The sequence below is a fragment of the Myotis myotis genome, unplaced genomic scaffold, assembly GCF_014108235.1.
Source record: "Myotis myotis isolate mMyoMyo1 unplaced genomic scaffold, mMyoMyo1.p scaffold_m19_p_14, whole genome shotgun sequence".
Lineage (NCBI taxonomy): Eukaryota > Metazoa > Chordata > Mammalia > Chiroptera > Vespertilionidae > Myotis > Myotis myotis.
Window position 1 is genome coordinate 42,773,631 of NW_023416318.1, and position 18,605 is coordinate 42,792,235.

At 49.9% G+C, this 18,605-nt stretch overlaps 1 protein-coding gene across 1 annotated transcript in view; it reads right to left on the bottom strand.

Moving 5' to 3' along the window:
* Positions 1-17,766, bottom strand: part of PLB1 (phospholipase B1) — a 133,890-nt gene extending 116,124 nt beyond the window's left edge. Inside the window, exon 1 of the mRNA XM_036335004.1 lies at positions 17,403-17,766. The gene's annotated coding sequence lies outside the window, so the exon portion shown is untranslated. The remainder of the gene's footprint in view (positions 1-17,402) is intronic.
* Between the last annotated feature and the right edge of the window lie 839 nt (positions 17,767-18,605).

Genomic DNA, 18,605 nt, shown 5'->3' on the forward strand with positions numbered 1-18,605 from the left:
AATAAATAAGAGAAATCCTCAACTGGGAGGCAGTGGGGAAGTAACATTCCTTGGGCGCTCCAGGCGGCACGGCAGTGGGCTCTTTACATCTGTTAGCTTCGTTAGCACCTACTTATTATGTGATCTCTTAGCAGCTGTGAAAACGAGGGGGAAAAGCACTGGTCAAAAGCCAGAGACAAGCTCCACCACTTTTTTGTAAATTTTTGTTTTCTGATTTTTGCTACTGAAATGTCCTAAAAGGACATCTCCTAGAAAAGGGAAGACACTCCATTTCAGTTTTTAGCCTCAATCAGCACATGTTCCTGTTGGGAAAAGCACAGGCCCATAAATTCAAATCATGTAGGGATGGCAGTCCATGCCTTGGCTGAGTGCTGTTGTCCAACAATCCACAAGGGGGTGCTAGACCAAGCATGTGGATTAAAGCGGAGCTGGCCTTAAGAGTATTTTCAAACTGGGGGTTACATACAACCCATTATTATCCCATGAATTTAATTTGGTGAATGATCAGCCCACTTAAAAAAATTAAATAGAATATAAAATATCCAAGGGCATTGCCTTTGGTAAGGGTAAATAATGTTTTGGGAAATTTTGTTTCAGCTGTATGTGGTGATGCAATATGTATTTCTTAATATTGATCATGGTAAAAAAAAAAAATAAAAAATAAAAAGTAAGAAAGAAAACCCCTACCTCAGAGTAGATCAGATCCACAAAGAAATCCCTAGACTTTGAGAGAAAGAAAACAGGTTTGTTTCCCTCTGGCTAAAAGATGCAGCTATACCGAATTCCCTTGGGTTAGGAGCTATAAACAATGCTTGCAGGTAGTTCTGGCCTGGGGAAGAGTGTACAAATCAAACTTTGTACACACAACCACATCAAAATTACAACTAAACCACACAACAGCCATCATTCAGAACTGCCTGAAGTCAAGCTGCAATGAAAGCCCCACAACGAGGGAATTAAAGAAGCCACATGGAGACTTGCAGAAGGGGTGGAGACAGGGATAGCTGGTTCCATCCCCTCATGTGGCAGATAAAAATCGGGAGGGATATCTGGGATGAGGAGGTCCCCCCTGAGGAGTGAGGGGTCCCAGTCCCACACCAGGCTCCCCATCCCAGAGTTCCAGTGCCAGGAAGAGAAATTCCCATAACTTCCGGCTGTAAAAACCAGCAGGGATTGAGACTGAGGGAGACAGAGGCTTCTGGAGTCCCAAGCAATTCCTCTTAAAGGGCCCATGAACAGACCAACTCGGACTCACTCGCTCTGGGTTCCAGCTTGAGGGCAGCAGTTTGAAAGGCACCAAAGACATATGGGGAGGAACTGAACTGTCCAGCATCAGGGTAAGATCTGAGGATGGGGGAGCAGCTTTCTCCCAGACAGAAGTGATGGCAGAAGCCATTGCTCCTTTTCTGAGGACCTCCCTCACCCCCTCTCACCGCCCCTCCCGCCCCCCCCCTCCCCCCACACACACACATAGAACCAGCAGGCAAGTACCGTATCTGAGACTCCATCAACCTGACTCACACTATTTGCCCCACCCTGGTGATTCCCTGAGGCCCTGCCCCACCCAAACTTCCAGCCCAACCAAGCTGTTTCCAGTGAAAAAGAGACAAAATGAAGAAGGAACCAGTGATGTATGTCTATTTAAAAAACATTAAAAACAAATTTCAAATATCACAGAAAAAAAAGAGAGAAAAGAAAGAACAACGGGGCAAATCGCTGTAGGCACACACTCCACCAGACGTGGCCTTCTGGTTCTTGCTAGCCGCTAGCCCACTGCCTGTCGTAGCAGGAATTCATTCAACATTGGAATGTAAATTAATAAATATATGAAAGGCAGGATAAAAGGAAGGAGACCAAAGCTACCATGAAAAGATCAGCTCAACAGACAGAATAGCAAAGACAAAAGGAATACAAATCGTGTTTTATGATAGAAAACTAAGGAAAGAGGAGAGGCATTTAGCCCAATACCATGAAGTAATGGGAGAACACTGGAGAAGCAGCACTGCGGTTCACAGCTCCTGGCTCTTCCCCAAGAAAAAGGTAGCCAGAAAAACACCATTATCCGTCCATGTAGTGGTCCTCAATCCCGACCGCATACTGGGATCGCCTCGATTTCGATAGGCTTTTAAGACAAATGCCTGTGCCTGGGCTGCACCCTGAGACATTCTGGGCAGGTCTGGGTGGAACTTGGACTCCGGTCCTTTGGAAAGTGCCCTGATGGACCCTTATGTGCAGCCAGGGCTGAGGGCCCCTGGTCCAGTGGAGCCAGGCCTGCCCAGGGCCTGCATCTCCATCCTGGGAAGGGAGGCGGGGGTGTCCCAGAGAGACAGGCCAGCCGGCATGGCCAGTAGGCGCTGGCACACGGGAGCAGCTCTTCCCTGGATCTTCCAGACCCGAGATTCCACGTGGCAGGGCCCACGGGGTGCTCTGTGCAGACAAGTGGTGTGAGAGTATTCTGCCCTCCAGAGGATCCCGAGGAACTTCTGCTCTGTGGCTAAACTTGCCCATAACTCAATTCCCTTTGCGTCCTGTCTGTGAGAGCTGTGACCTGTTCTTCAAATCCAAAGGGAATAACCAAAGCCTCCCGGTCTTTCCCAGGAATCTCACATGCTTCAGACCTTGCTGGGAAGCTGCTGGCTCCCACAGCCCCAACCATCATGTGCTAACCCACAGGGCGCCCTGGCTGCATCAGAGCAGACCACCTGCCCTGGAAGGCTTCTCCCGGAATAGGGGTCCAGAGAAGGAAGAGGCTTCCTACTGCAGCTGGGACATCCCGCCATCCATGCTGCTGCTCCAGAATGGGTCCTGGGTCATCACTGTGGGGCAGGGGACTGTTGTGACGTGGTGTCGCCAGCTGGGCTGACCCATGCACATTTACTCATACTGTAACATTCCTGAGCACACCCCACACACAGTGTCACTAGCTTTAGCAGTGAGGATGAGGCACACACGTGTTTGCTTTGTCAGCTCCCTGGGCAGGCCGACAACTTATCTCTAAAGGCACCACCTAAGGCCAGGGCTGTGGGGGTGGGTGGGGAGAGGTGAGGGCTGGCCTTCTGTCCCAAGGCCCTGAGGCAGATGGGCCTGCTGAGCCGGGCAAGGTCAAGAGGGCAGATCGGACCTGAGCTCCAGCCACCAGAACGGCCAGGGCTGAGGAGTTTTGTCACTCGGGTTCTGGTGCCCAGGTGAGCCTGTGTGCTCTGCCTCCTGGCACTGTTGGCTCAGGCGGCTCAGCCGACTGTTGCTTTCTTCCTTGGACTCAGGAAGGGCCTTGTTCCTAACTGGAGGGTTAGCTGCCAGAAGAGAAAGCCTGAGGAAAAGGACTTCTCAGATTCCACACTCCCTCCATTCTGACCCATGCACATTAGCTCATACTACAACATTCCTGGAGACAGACTGTCTGATTATCCACAGAAATGTTTAGAAACTTGCCCCAGATCACACAGAGAGCAGGTGGCGAAGGCGAATTTTTAACACCGGGGTTTCTGCTCCACAAAATACCACATGCGGGTGTGCACGTACAGTGCGATTGAAACTTCGTGGCCCATGCGCAGAAGTCGGTATTTTGTGGAAGAGCCACACTCAAGGGGCCAAAGAGCTGCATGTGGCTCGCGAGCCGCAGTTTGCCGACAACTGTCTTAGCCCAAGACACGATACTTCCTTTACTTCTGTTCCTTTCAGTCTGTTTCTTAATTGACCCTCAGAGGCCCCCAAGGACACACGTGACCAGGAACATGCAGGGACGTGCACCTTAATCGCAGGCTCCAGAGAGCGGCTGGCATCTGGGCCTGGTTCTGCGGGATCCCTGATGGCTCCTTCCCCTTCCCACTCACTTTCCTCTTTGCTTCTGGGAGCTACCTCGAGCCAAGTTTGCCATCGTCCCTCTCTGTTGACATTGAGATCATGTTTTCTTAACTAGAGTGAGGCTCCACGCTCATGAGTTTTATTATCTCTTATCTGGTTTCCTGTACCAACCCCTACAGGTGGGCTGCCCCAATCCCACACCCATCTGGGGGTGGGGGTGATCTTGTGAAATTCTCCTACTTCCTCATCTCCACCCCCCTCAGTGTGGCTTCTGCTCCCATCACTGTACCAGGAATGCTTTCAGGGCAACATCTGAACAAGAAGGTCCTCAGACCTCATCTTATTTGACATCTCAGCAGCATTTGACAGGTGACCTCTACCCTATTCTCGGAACACCCTGTCCTTGCCTCCTCGCTGCCAGTCCCCTGGCTTCTCCACATGTTCCTTCTCAGCTGCACCTCTGCTGCTAGAGCTCCTCCGGACTCTGGCCTGACCTTCTTTCCCTCCATTTCTCAAGGTGAGCTCTCACACCCCCATGGCTTCATTTAAAATCTGTGCGTCAATGGTTCCTACGTTTCAATTTTCAGCCAGCCCTCCCTTCTAGCCCTCAAACCCCATAAACTCAATCATTAACTCAACATCTCTGCTTGGATGCTTCATAGGCACCTCACACTCAAGGAGCTGAGAACTGAAGGTAGGATCCCCCCCTCCCCCCACACTCACTTGTACCCCTACAGGAAATGGCAACAGTGATTATAGACAGACCCAGGAATGACTCTTGAAAACTCCCTCTCCTCAGCCCAAACATATCCTCAATTACTGAGGCCCATCAAGTCTATGTTCTAAACCACCTCATGAAACCACTCTCCATTCTCCATCCTCACCGTCCCACCTGGGCCCAGGCCGCTATCTCAGCTCCCAAATGACTGCTCCCCTGTCCACTCCTGCTGGTTCCAATCCTTTTTTTTTTTTTTTTTTTACATGCCAGCTTAAATTATCTTTTCAGGGTGAAAACCCAACATCACATCTTTGTATAAAACCCTTCAACAGCTTCCTACTGCCTGCGGACAACGTCCAGCCATCTAGGTATGGTTTATAAGGCTCTGCATGTCCTCCCCTCCAGCCTCAAGCCCCTTCTCCCCTTCTTCTCTGACCCCAGCCCACTGAGCTCCTTTCACTTCCTTGAACATGTCATCCTTTTTGCCGCCTCAGAGCCTTAACACATGCTATCCGCTCTGTCTGGAACTCTCAGGCCACAGCAACCCCCTTCCTATCTCTTGGCCTCACTAACTCTCCAGGTAGACTTAGTTAAAATATTTCATAATTATGAAATGCTTGCTCTAGCCCAGTCATTGCACAGCCCTGTCTCAGGCTCCCCTGGCCTTCTGTGCTTCTCCTCCAACACTCAGCACACTTGTAATGGCTTGTTCAAAGTCTGTCCTGCCTGTCGGACCATGAGCAAGGACCAAGTGGCTCACCGCTGTGTCCCCAGCACTTAGCACAGGGCCCGACATGAGCAGGTGCTCAGCAACTACTACCTGGATGAAAATATCCAGCCTCACTCCAGTCACTCCCCGGGGGCTCCTGGTGAACAGAATCAAGGTTAACGTCTCCTGCCCTCACTGTAGCTCCATTACATCACTTACCACATCTTGTCAGGTCTCAAAAACACTGTTCAGTTGGAGCTGTCTCCTTGGTTGGAAAGGGTATGGCCTGTGCTTCATTCATCTTTGTTACTCTTTACCACAGTGGCTTTGCAGCAGCAGGAAACTGTGTCCCAAGAATTGCACTCTTGGGACCAAGAACAACACATCACTGCCCAAAGGAAGGGGGGGCCCTGCGGGGCCTCGGCCTGGCCCAGATATCCGCCTACGTCCCCCAGAGTCAAGGCATCTCTTAACATAGTTCTCCGGAGGAAACAGGGAAGCCTGAAACTTTCCCAGTCTTGTGAATTATGGCTAGTGAGCCCATCGAGGACTGCCAAGTGTACTTGAAGGTCAAGCTGAGTCTCCCGTTTCTAAAAATCCTCCCTAATAGAATGCTTGCCAATCATAGACTGTCAATATTTCCTCTTTTTTTCTTCTTCTATAAAATGTACTCTTTTTATGAGATACTTCTGAATCCCAGCTGAAATGACAGCAACGATATACAGTTCCCTTGTGGCTGCAAGTTTATAGATAAACAGCCTTGGCTAATTTTGTCTCAGGTTTCGTTTGATTTTTTGACTGTAATCTTTGGTGCCATGACTCAGATCCAGCCTGACCTGCCTGTCCCTGTGGACCTTCCTTCTTGTCCAGGTGTGATGTCCACCAGGGCCCCTTCAGCCTCTCTGCCCAGGAAACTTGTCCACCTGGACCAGTAATTCTCTTTGTTTTGTCCGGTGTCCTTAGTGCTTTGTCATGAGGAGGAGGGTCCTGTAAGCTGGCTGTTTGAGTCAACCTCACAGACTAGAGAGCAGGCAGTTCTCACCAGACCAGCACCCTGAGGACAAACTTTGCTGTGAGTCACCAATAAAACTGGATGAGAGTGTCCTTCCATCCTGGCTGTTTGTCCTGAGAGCTGTGTTTCGGCTCAGAGAGAACATATTCCCTCTCTCTAAGTTCCATCTGGGTCTGTGCTCAGAGGTCACTGACCATTATGCCAAGGACCCAAGATACAAGGTCAAGAGCACCTTCCACTGACTGCGACTTTCCACTGAGTGTAATCAGGAGTCGTCTCAGTCTGACTTGCGTCCCCCTCTGGGAAAGCAGCCCTTTCTGGGGTCCCATTACCCAAGATAACTCCTATCCTTCTTTAAGTGGCAGAACTGCACCAAGGATGATTGGGGCCCTCAGTGGACACTTTGGGGACCCTTACCTAGAACTGCTCATTTGAGAGGTGCCTTAGAACACAACAGGATACAATTCCTCAGGCCTCATGAGCAGAATTTTTTTTTATTGGAACTCTGATGTTTCTAAACAGAATTCCAATTCTTCAAAGAATTTTTTGGTCAAGGCTAAACAAGGAATGCGATGGCTTAAAGTGTAAAAATGATCTGGGATAAAACTGGCGCCCTCATTAAACTCCCACCCTCCAGCACCCCTCTTCACAAAACCCTCTTTTCCACTCCTGCTTGGACCTGACCCCAGTTCCTTCCCCTTGCCCGGATCCCTGGCCTTTTCCTAACAAGCCCCTACACTCCAAATCAGCCGTGGGCAAACTACGCCCCGCGGGCCGGATCCGGCCTGTTTGAAATGAATAAAACTAAAAAAAAAAAAAAAAAAAAAAAAAAGACCATACCCTTTTATGTAATGATGTTTACTTTGAATTTATATTAGTTCACACAAACACTCCGTCCATGCTTTTGTTCCGGCCCTCCGGTCCAGTTTAAGAACCCATTGTGGCCCTCGAGTCAAAAAGTTTGCCCACCCCTGCTCCAAATCATCAGTTTCCTTTCCAAAGACACCTCTTTTGAGAATCACACGTGTGTTGTACCACAGGGTTTAAACCCTGTTCTCAGCACAACTAAGAGCTGTTGTCCACGATTTCCCCAAACCCTGACGAGACAGACACCTCCTTATTGAAAAATCCAGACTCTCCCAGGGGCCTATGATCCAGGCCTGCCAGACCTCTGCCAACTAATTCGCACGTTGGTAGGAAGATCAAATCCTAAATTATCAATGAAAAAGGCAGAACAGACTAACCCAGGGTCAGACTTCAGGGACTCCCAATAAGCATGCCGGACCAGCAGGCTTCAAGAGAGCCCAGAAAACAGGTCAGAATTTACTAACAGTGAATTCTGGGACCGTCCCTGTAAAAAGTGATTGGAATCAAGACAATGAGAAGACAAGCCACAAAGAGGGAGAAAATATTTTCAAAAGTGATATCTGATATATGACTGTTACCCAAAATAAACAACAAAGAACTCTTAAAACTCAACAAGAAGAATATGCACAACCTGATTTTAACAAACGGGCAGAAGACCTGAACGGACACCTCCTCAAAGAAGAGGTACACATGGCAGATAAGCATACGAGAAGGTGCTCCACAGCACGTGCTCTTAGGGAACTTCACATTCAAACAAGACGCACTACACACCTATTAGGATGGCTAACATCCCGGACACTGGCAGCACCAAATGCTCGTGAGGCTGTGGGGCAACAGGAGCTCCCGTTCTTTGCCGGGAGGAATGAAAAATGGCACAGCCAGTGTGGAAGAAAGGGTGGCAGTTCCTTATAGAACTAAACATGCTCGTACTATACAAGCCCACATCACCTGTTGGTATTTACCCAAAAGAGCTGAAAACATGCCCACACAAAAACCTGCACACAGATGTGTATAGCAGCTTCATTCATAATTACCCAAACTTGGAAGCAACCAAGATGTCCTTCAGTCGGTGGACGGGTAAACTGTGGTACATCCGGACCATGAAATACTCAATGCTAAAAAGAAATGAGTGATCAAGTCCTGAAAAGACATGGAGGAACCTAAAATGCACATTGCTAAGTGAAAGAAGCCAATCCGAAAAGGTTATATACTGTTTTATTCTGACTTTATGACATTGTAGAACAGGCAAAACTATGGATATAATAAAAAGATGAGGGGTTAGGATGGAGGGACCGATGAACAGGTAGAGCACAGCGGATTTCTAGGGCAGTGAAACTATTCTGCATAATGCTATCGTGGCGGATACATGCCATTAGTGTTATATTTTGACATTTGTCAAAACCCACAGGATGTACACTCCCAGACCTACACCCTAATGTAAACTGTGGACATGGGGTGATAAAGACATGTCAGTGGAGGCTCACTGATTTGATTTTATATTTTTTATTGATTTCAGAGAGGAAGGAAGAGAGATAGAGAGATAGAAACATCAGTGATGAGAGAGAATCATTGATCGGCTGCCTCCTGCAACCCCCCCCCCCCCCCCGACACACACACACACACTAAGGATTGAGCCCACAACCCAGGCATGTGCCCTGATGGGAAATTGAACAGTGACCTCCTGGCTCATAGGTTGATGCTCAACCACTGAGCCATGACGACTGGGCAGGTTCACTGATTTTAAAAATGTACCTTCCGGTGCAGGATGTTGACGATGGGGCGTTGGGGAGGGGTCCTGAGCTATATGTGTATTCTCTCAATTTCACTGTGGACCTAAAACTGCTCTAAAAATAAAGTCGATTAAAAAACTAAATAACAAAAAATTGATTGAATCTTTAGTATTTATTTTTGTTGTTGATTATTTTCTCTGTATTTTTAAAAAATCTTTATTGTTGAAAGTATTATATATGTCCCTTTTTTCTCCCAATGACCCCTTATGCTTGCTGCTGCCCTCCCCCTGCCCCCCACCCCAGGCCTCTGCCACCCTATTGCTTGTTTATGGATTATGCATATATGCATACAAGTGCTGTGGACATTTTAAAAAATATGTTTTTATTGACTTTTTAGAAAGAGAGGAAGGGAGAGAGATAGAAACATTGATGAGAGAGAAACAGCGATTGGATCAGCTGCCTCCTGCATGGCCCCCACTGGGATCAAGCCTATAACCCAGGCCTGTGCCCTGACTGGGAATTGACCCCTTGGTACATGGGTCAATGCTCAACCACTGAGCCACACAGGCCAGGCAAAATTGATTGGCTCTTGATTCAGTCTTGTGAGCAGAGAAAAAAGGAATCAAAAGGAGATTTTAGGGACAGACTAGAGATTACTTTCCCAGAACATTCAGGAGTCAGTCTCAAAGCTGTCCGCTCATCTCACTTTCTAAGTGGGTTAAACCTAAAATCAGGTAACATCTGGTGGAATACTTTGAAAGGACCTCGAAACAGAAACGGTATAAAACTCAAAATAACCACATGACTTCACCGATAAAACAACCGGCGGTCCTAATTCTAATTGGTTCCCTGTGGATGATCACGCCTATCAATATGGTAAACAGAAGGGACACTGGAAAACGAAAGACTGTGCTAACGCTACCCTGTCTTGTTAGGGGAACCCCCTCCCTGACATCTGATGCAGTTCCTTGAAGCAGGCCTCCTCCCAGGATCTGCCCTGAATTCCTGCAGCGTGGCTCAGCTGGCCTGATTGGAAACTGTGCCTCCTCTTGGAGGTCCCTGGGTCAACTGTTGCCTAAATCATGGCTGAGACAGGAGCTCCTACTTCGGAGCTGAGCAAGCCCTGCCAACCCGGTGCCCTGGGCCTCTCCAGCAGCCCTGCTCGTCCCGGGGAGCCATTGTGTTTTGCACCTGGACTCTCAGGCACACTCTGCACACTCACCTCCGGCCCGTGTTAGTGGCTGAAGGTCAGTGTGGAAACAGGGTGATCAAAACGGACATTAGAATTAGAGAGAGCTTAGTCGTTCTCAACCTTGGCTGCACATTAGAATCCCCTGGGAATCTTTTTAAAATCCTGATTTCTGGGCCTCATCCTCCGGAAATTCTGTTTTTTTGTTACTAATGTTGTGTGGCCCCACCCCATAACAAAGAAACAGAATTTCCGGAGGATGAGGCCCAGAAATAAGGATTTAAAAAGATTCCCAGGGGATTCTAATGTGCAGCCAAGGTTGAGAACCACTGGCTTAGAGACTCTAGTCTTCTGCTCAAAAATACCATCTGGGAACAGCAACATGGGTGGCATCTGGGAGCTTGTTAGAGGTGGAATCGCAGGCTCAGCTCAGACCTCCTGGGTCAGGAAGTGCAGTTTAAGGAGGTTCCGGCTGTTTTGTGGGCACTTTAAAGTTAGAGAAGCCCTGGTCTCAAACCTTGCTGCATATCAGAGCTGCCCAGGGAGCTTTAAAAATAGGCCAATAGAATCAGAACCTCTAGGAGGTGGGGGCGGGCACTGTTTTTGTTTACTTTTTTGTTTGTTTTTTAAGTTAGCGTTTCCCAGGTGATTCAGATGAGTAACCAAGCTTGAGAGCCACTGGCTTCCCGACTTGTTTGTTTTAGAGAAGGGGAAACGGAAGCCCAGAGAGGGGAAGAGGCCTCAAACCTGGGCTCCTGACGGCTGACCCAGGCCTTTCCCTCTCCCCCTCCACCACCTATGTCCCTTCTCGTTACCAAGTGAGCCTCATGGGTCCCTCTTGAGTACTGAGACTTTCCAACATAGATTCCTGCAACGTTGCAGTTCTTTTAAACAACGTACCTGTTATTTGAAATATTAGAAACGCTTTAATTACCCTTCACCAGGGGAGTGGCTAAGTAAGCTGTGGTAGAATACCATACTCTATAGTAACGAAAAATGGGGTGGATCCGCACCCAGAAACAATGCCTTTTCAGGGTATAATGTTGAGTGAAGAAACAAAGATGCCCAATGATGAGAGACCCTTAAAAAAAAAATAAAAAAGAATAACAAAACACACCAAAAAAACCCAAACACACACACACACACACACACACACACACACACACACACACAACTAATAAAAGACCACATGTATTCTATGGAAAGCTACATATATTTGCATGTGTGTATGTGTGTGTGTAGGGCAGCCATGGGCAAACTATGGCCCGCAGGCCGGATCCGGCCCGTTTGAAATGAATAAAACTAAAAAAAAAAAAAAAGACCGTACCCTTTTATGTAATGATGTTTACTTTGAATTTATATTAGTTCACACAAACACTCCATCCATGCTTTTGTTCCGGCCTCCGGTCCAGTTTAAGAACCCATTGTGGCCCTCGAGTCAAAAAGTTTGCCCAACCCTGGTAGGGGGTCACACACCTTACCATTACTTAAGGCTGATGGTCAAAGGGGTCATTAGTTTTATCATTAAAGTTTTATTTATCTTTCCACATGGAGAATGTATTTTAACACTGCTCAGTGTAACTTGAAATCATTCTTAAGTGGGAAAACAACTGGGACCTTCTAGATGTTTTCTTGATTAACTTATATTGACACCCAAATTCTGCTTCTTGCCCTCTGAGTCCCTTGCATTTGGGAGCTTCAGTTTTTCCATCTCTTCTCTAAAATGGGAATAATACCCCCCAGGGTTGAAGAAAGAATCAACAAAATGAAATGAGACCCTTGGCCCCCACCCCACCCCGTGCTGTGTAAGTATCAGGTTAATGTCCTCTCCTTGGCTTCCATCCTTGTCTCTTCCTGCCCAACCTCTGTCTGTGCCTCCCCTGCTCTGGTTTCTCTCCCTGGACTTGCCTTACTCTCCTGACCCAACTTTTTAACACATGAAATTGGAGGACACAAGTGAGTCTTCCTTTTGTCTTGGCATTTAGGCAGAGCCCCCAAAGGCCAAGAACCATTCAGTAGGTGCCAAATATGCCGTACCCTAAATCGGGGTGCTGGCCAACTTCTGCTGTTTTGAATAAGAGTCTGAGAAATCAATTGTGCCACCATCAGTCCTCAGGAAACAGCAGAGGCACATGGCCAGCCTCTCTCTGAAGGGAAGTTATCCGTGGGCTGTGTAGGGCCCCTGCTGCTGCTGCTGAAGGGAGGAGGTCTCATAGAATTTGACAGATGTCCCCGGGAGTTTGAGGAGCATAAGAGGTGGTCTCTGACCCCTGAAAAGCCTCCTTGTGAGAGGGTACCTTGGGAGGGCCTGACCTTCCACAGTGTTGGAAAATCTCACTTTTCCTGTGTGTCTCCTTTATGCTCCCACTACTGTCACGCAACACTTCTGACACCAGATGTGTGGGGTCAAACAATTCTGCAACACCAGCTGGGTGTCCTACTGAGACAGGCCAGTAAGCCAGGACAAGGGAATAGAAAAACTGAGACAGACAGCTGAACAAACTGTCCGAGCAATTTACAGCCACGTACAGAAGGTCTCTCCCTAGAGATAACATCTAGGCCTCAGTCGTCTTTCAGCTCCAGGCCCAGAAAAGCAGCAAAACCAGGTGGGTGATGCCAGGACCAGCTGCAATGACCAATGACTCTCTGCCCTGGCACTGAGCAGTCGGTGGAGCATGACCCTGAAAGGACACATCCGGAAAACTAATATTTTGCTGAAACCCTCCCCTGAGAGCTCCCCTAAGATTCCCACCTGCAAGAGAGAGAAAAAAATCCCCAAGACAAAGGACCCTGTGCATGCTCCCTCCTGGAACTATTCCTGCGCCTTCCCTTTCCTTTCTTTGCCCTACAGGCACCCATCTCTTAAACTCTAAGGGGCCCCATGAGACTTGCAACCAGGGGAGCAATGGGCAGCGGCAGCTCGTCCCAGGCTCCCCCCCACTCCCCTCCCCCCCCCCCCCCGCCCCAACCTGTCTCCAAGACCTCCTTTCCTTTGACTTCTCAGTGAACTAAAGCAGCCTCATCTTGGCTCATTTCTTTCCCATAACAATATTGGAACCAAAGCAGCCATGCCTAGGTCTCTCCTGTTGCCTCTTCTATGCTAAGCCCTTATTGTTTCACTATCCCCAGTTGTAATACTCATGCCCTCAAAGACACCTGGACTGGTATTGTGAAATCTTTCCTGCGTGAAGTCAAGAGCTTATACACTACTGCCTTAGTTAGACCCACTCAGGGCTATGCACCCTGTCCAGTAACACTACAATTCAACTCAATTCTGACGAGGTCTACCTGGAGATAGAGTCCAGTCCCCTAGGTTAACAGCTCAGTCCCACAAGACTGTCCCCCTCCCATACACATAGACTTTAGACACCAATTGCAAGTCCAGGCTGTCACTTGTGCTTCTGACCAACCTGCTCTAAGTCAGAGATTCTCAGGACTCCATCCTGGTTTGATTAGTTTGCTAACGTGGCCCACAGAACTCAAGAACACAGCTCACTTACTTTTTACCAGTTCATTATAAAAGTATATGGCTCCGCAACAGCCAGATGGAAGAGACGTATAGGACAAGGCACGAGGGAAGGGACACAGCTTTCATCCTCTTTCCAGGCGCACCGCTCTCCTACCACGTGTTCCCGTCCCAGCTTCAAAACCCATCCTTTGGGGGTTTATGGAGGCTTTATTACACAGGCATGATTGATTAAACCCATGGTCGGCAAACTGCGGCTCGCGAGCCACATGCGGCTCTTTGGGCCCTTGAGTGTGGCTCTTCTTAAGCCCTAGGAGGACCCTAATTAAGTTAATAACAATGTACCTACCTATATAGTTTAAGTTAAAAAAATTTGGCTCTCAAAAGAAATTTCAATCGTTGTACTGTTGCTATTTGGCTCTGTTGACTAATGAGTTTGCTGACCACTGGATTAAACCATTGGCCATTGGCGATTGAACTCAATCTCCAGCCCCTCTCCCTCCCCGGATGTGGAGGGGGTGAGACAGGAATGGGGTCTAGGATGGAAAGCTCCAACCCTCTGGTCATGTGGTTGGCAACCTACCGTGCAGCCTTTGGAGACTCATGGGCTTTCCAAAACCTGCCTCATTAACATAATAAAAGGCAACGTGACCCTTCTGATCACTCAGAAATTGCAAGGATTTGAAGAACACTGTGCCTGGAACCTGGACAAAGACCAACTATACATTTCTTTTTAGAAATCAAATATCACTCAGGATTTGGTGGAGCAGGGATGGGGGCGCAGATACAGACCCCTGGAGAAGAGGGTGCTGAAGGACCAAGTGAGGACGGGTGGAGCCAGAGGGATCCGCGAGGCTGGAGGCCCGGCCTGTGTCAGAGAACCCAGGTCAAAGAACCTCGGGGATCCGAGGGGCTCCAGCCGGACCCCAATCCCCCATCAGAGAATCTAGCTTTGCAGTCTACCTACCTGAGGGCACAATGCCACACGTGGCTGTGAAAAGGTAAGCTCTCCCTCCCCTTTCTTGCCCAAGCTTTCCACCCACGGCAGCCTTATTCTCCCGAATGGGAAAGGCAGGTGGAGAGAGAAGAGGATGGGCTATTTTCCTCTGCCCCCACCGCTTCCCCAGCCTGAGTGGGGGAAACCTGTTCAATGGCACAGAGCTTCAATATCCGAAGGAGCGAGATATTTTATTCCATGAGAGGGACCAGGAAAGGGTGCACTGTCTGCAGGGAAGAATGGATCCAAAGGAAGGTTTGCAGGGGCTGAGAGAGAATAAAGGTGCTTTCTGCTTGGGCCCTGTGTCCAGGACATTCAGCAAAGCGGCTACCTGGTGTTGGACCCCTCACTTGGGTTGGTAGCCAGGCTGTCTTCCAGGCAGACGGAGCCTCCTCTGGGTGTCAAGCCTGGGCTCCCCTGTCTCATTTGGTTTGAGGCTGCAGCCCGGCTTCCTCATCTGCCATTTTTCCTGCCCCATTTGAAGATTTCAAAACTCAGGCGTCAGGAAAGCTCTTCCCCGGTACCTTCCAGGTTCCAGACCCTGTGTGCCGTCAGGGCCCCAGCTAGGAGGAGCCCAGCCAGCCCGAGGGCCCCTACGAGAGCAGCACCTGCTAACATTCTGCTTCCCCAATGGGGGCTCCGAGAAACCCTGCCCTAGCCATGCTGAGCACAGCCCCAAGGGGGAGCCCTCTCTCCCCTGGCCCCTCACAGCTTCTGCAGGTAAGACCCCACCTGCTGGAAGGCTCCCTGTAATCGCCCCAGTAAGCAGGGGTCTTGACCCAGCGTGTGACCGAGTCTCCAATGTGTGACAATGACTTAAAGAGAACATAAGGGCCACCCACTGAGTGATCAAGTCTCAAACTGGACTCTCCTTCCTCCTTTCTCATATTGCCAGGAAACAAAGCAATTTTCCCCCCAATTCAAGGCCAAGTCCCTTGGTCATTCTCTTTTTTCCTTCCCTGTGACCATCACCCCCAGGCCCTCTCGGCCCCTGCCCACTGCCCACTGTCTCCGATGCTGGGCCCAGGTGCTCACACCTTACCTAGCACAGGGACAGCACACGTTGGCCCCAGAGCTTGGTGACCAGAAGCCAGGAGCGTCTTCCCCGAGAGAGGCCCAAGCATTGACACATACTTCCTGAGCTACTCTTATGTGCCAGGTGAGGTCGCTGACCTCATGGCACTGATATCCCAGGCAGGCAGAGAGAGAAACATTAATTAGTTTCATAAATGAATGTAAAATGTCAGTATGGAAGCATGCGGCCAGGGGGCCTCTCCGGGGCTCATTTCAAGGCTCTGTAGTCAGCGGCATCTTGGGGGGAATTCTGTAAAGGGAGAGGCCAAGGCGCCCGCAATGCAGAGTGAAGGGTGGCTGCGGCGGGAGAGGTAGGCAGAGGCCACTCAAGGCCTTGCTGACATCTGGGCCTTTATTCTAAGAAAGACAAGAAGCCAATAAAGGGTTTTAAGAGGGGAAGTGACAGGATCTGCTTACTGTTTTAAAAAGATGACTGGTGGCTGTGTGTTGGGGAATGGCCGGTGGAGAGGCAAGGAAGGAAGCTGGGAGCCCGTCAGGAGGGGGAGGAGGCTAGCACAGGCCGGCGGGGTGGAGATGGAGAGAAGTGGGAAAGAGATGTTTAGGAAGATGGGCTACGTGTGAGAGGGGAGGGAGGAAGATGCCTGATGTCTGGCCTGTGCACAGGCAGGGGAGCAGTTCACGTGCTGAGTAGGGATCCCTGGGCAGGGTTGAGTTTTTCTTGGAAGAATGTTGAGGGAAGTCATACATTCAGGTTTGGAGATATGGATCATGAGGTGCCTTTAGGACAGGTGCTCGAGAGATGCCAAAGAGAGAAGGCGTCTATCAGTTCAAAAGAGAATTCGGAGCCTGAGCTATGCGGGCGTCCGATGTGGCCTTTCCAGGGGTGGTGGGCGAGTCTGCCTGGGGAGGGAGGGTGGAGGGTGGAAAGAGGAAAAGCCAGTGGCTGCAGGTTTGTGTCATGGAGAGAAGAACATTTCCAACCTGAGGGTGCTGCTGAGAAGTTAAGGATCTGAGGCCTGGAAACTGGGTTTTAGCAAAGGGGGGGGGGGGGGGGGCGGGTCATCGCTGATCTTAGTGGTGTGTCTCAGAGCCTCGGCTCAGCTCCATGCCCTGGGCGCCTGTGCCCACCTGGGACTTCTGCTTGCCCCTCAGAGGAGAAAGAGGATGGGATCACCACCAAGGTCCCTCCCAGTTGAGCATCATTCCAGAGAACCATCATGGAGGAGGCAGGCTTTAGCAACTCCCTGGCCTTCCTCCTGCGCATATCTCACCACATCCTCTGAGTGTGTCTTGGGGTCACACTCCTAGAGTGGGTGGAAGGGGATTCTCACTCATTCAACCTTCTGTTCGCCAATTGTAGGTGTTAGTGTGGGAGACAGAAAAGAAATAAGATACGATCCCTACCATCAAAGGCCTTAGCATTTCTTTGAAAAATAAAATCTAGAGAGACTGTAAGTAAAGGAAAGCCACTGAAGGGTAAGCCCCTGGGGAAAGCTGCTTGGAACAGGCAACCCTTGAGCCAGGTCTAAAAACGGTGACGTATGCTGATTGGAGGAGCTTGATCAGAGGCGTCAGGTCAGCCATGAGCTGACGGATGAGGGGTTGGCCTGCACGTCTGGCTGTGGAGGGGGCATGGCTGCTTCAGTCTGACCCTAGCCCAACGCATAGCAAGTGCCACAGGTCCAAGGCCACATGGGACAAGCAAAAGCAGGCGTCATCCTGTAGGAACCCGTCCCCTGACCAAGACACAGACTCACAGCACAGCAGAGCCAGCTGGGTCTGTGGAAAAGATCTGAGTATGGCAGTGTGGTGGCCCTCGCCAGACCTACCCCTCCTTCGTCCCCACAACCAAATCAACAGAGGGTCGTGTCTCACCTTGTCCATCCACAAGCTCCTTTCTTCCTCTCGCTCTCCACCCCGGGGCCGTGGGTGCTGCTGGGCTCTTCCCTGAGGTCTGCTCACTGCACCTTCAGCCCAGGACAAGTGTCTCTGGGTGGCTCGTCTCTAAGAAACTCCACTGCCCACACAAGGGAGACAACTCCTCCCCTTTTCCTCCTGCCTCCAGCCCATCTCTCCAGCATGTCCTCCTTCCCACCTCTGGGTTTGTTCTTCCCTTTTCTGTCATCACATCTTCTTTTCATCACTGGGCCTCTTCCCTCCACCAGTGAGTGGTGTGGCCTCTGGAAGGGGCACAAGGCCCTGGCCCGGGCCCTTGAGGCCTTTCATGATAGGCTCAAAGCCTTCCTTCTGGCCTCATCCTAAGACTCCCTGTGAGCTAACCACATGCTTCTGGCACCACACTGCCTCCCATCTTTGCTCAGGCTGTACCTTCAGCCCCCAATGCCTTCCTGTTGTCTTCATCTGACAAGTTCCTTCCCACCCTCCAGATTCATCTCAGACCCCATCTGTCTCATGTGGCAGCCAAGTCAAATGCATGAGTATGCGCTTCGGAGTCTGACATCTGACCGTAACCAGGCAGCTGTGTGTCCCTGGGCAAGTTACTTCACGTCTTCTGAGCCTATTTCCCAATCTATAAAAGAAAGGGGTGATCCATACCTTAGGGAGGTGAGGATTAAATGAAATTAGGTGTACGCAGTACACAGCCTGGCACCTGGGTCCTGGCAGCGACTCAGGAATCCTTGCTACGGGAGCCTGTTTCTAGAACACTGCTGGTCTCTGTTGGCACAAACTGGCCATCTATTATGGGCAGCAGACTCCTCTAATGTAGGAGCTCCTTTTGTAGCCCTTTGGGTATTACAGGAAAGGTATTTGTTGAATGGAAATAGAAATTGTTGACAGATCTGTAATGACCCAGCCCGGGGAGAACAAACACCTCCCTGAGCCTTGAGATGCTCCAGGGCCAACAGAAGCCAGCAGCTGCTTCCTGACGCCACCAGCTCACCATCTGGTCTCACACCTCATCTCAGTGCCTCAGACCACTTTAGCCACTTCCTGGTTCCTCCTGTCTGTCCAGCACAGTGATGCTGGGCAGGAATGGGCCTGGCTGAGCAGAGATGATCCCCAACAATGGCCAACAGCTGGGCCCCGATGGATCCTGCCTCACCAGCTTGGCCACTC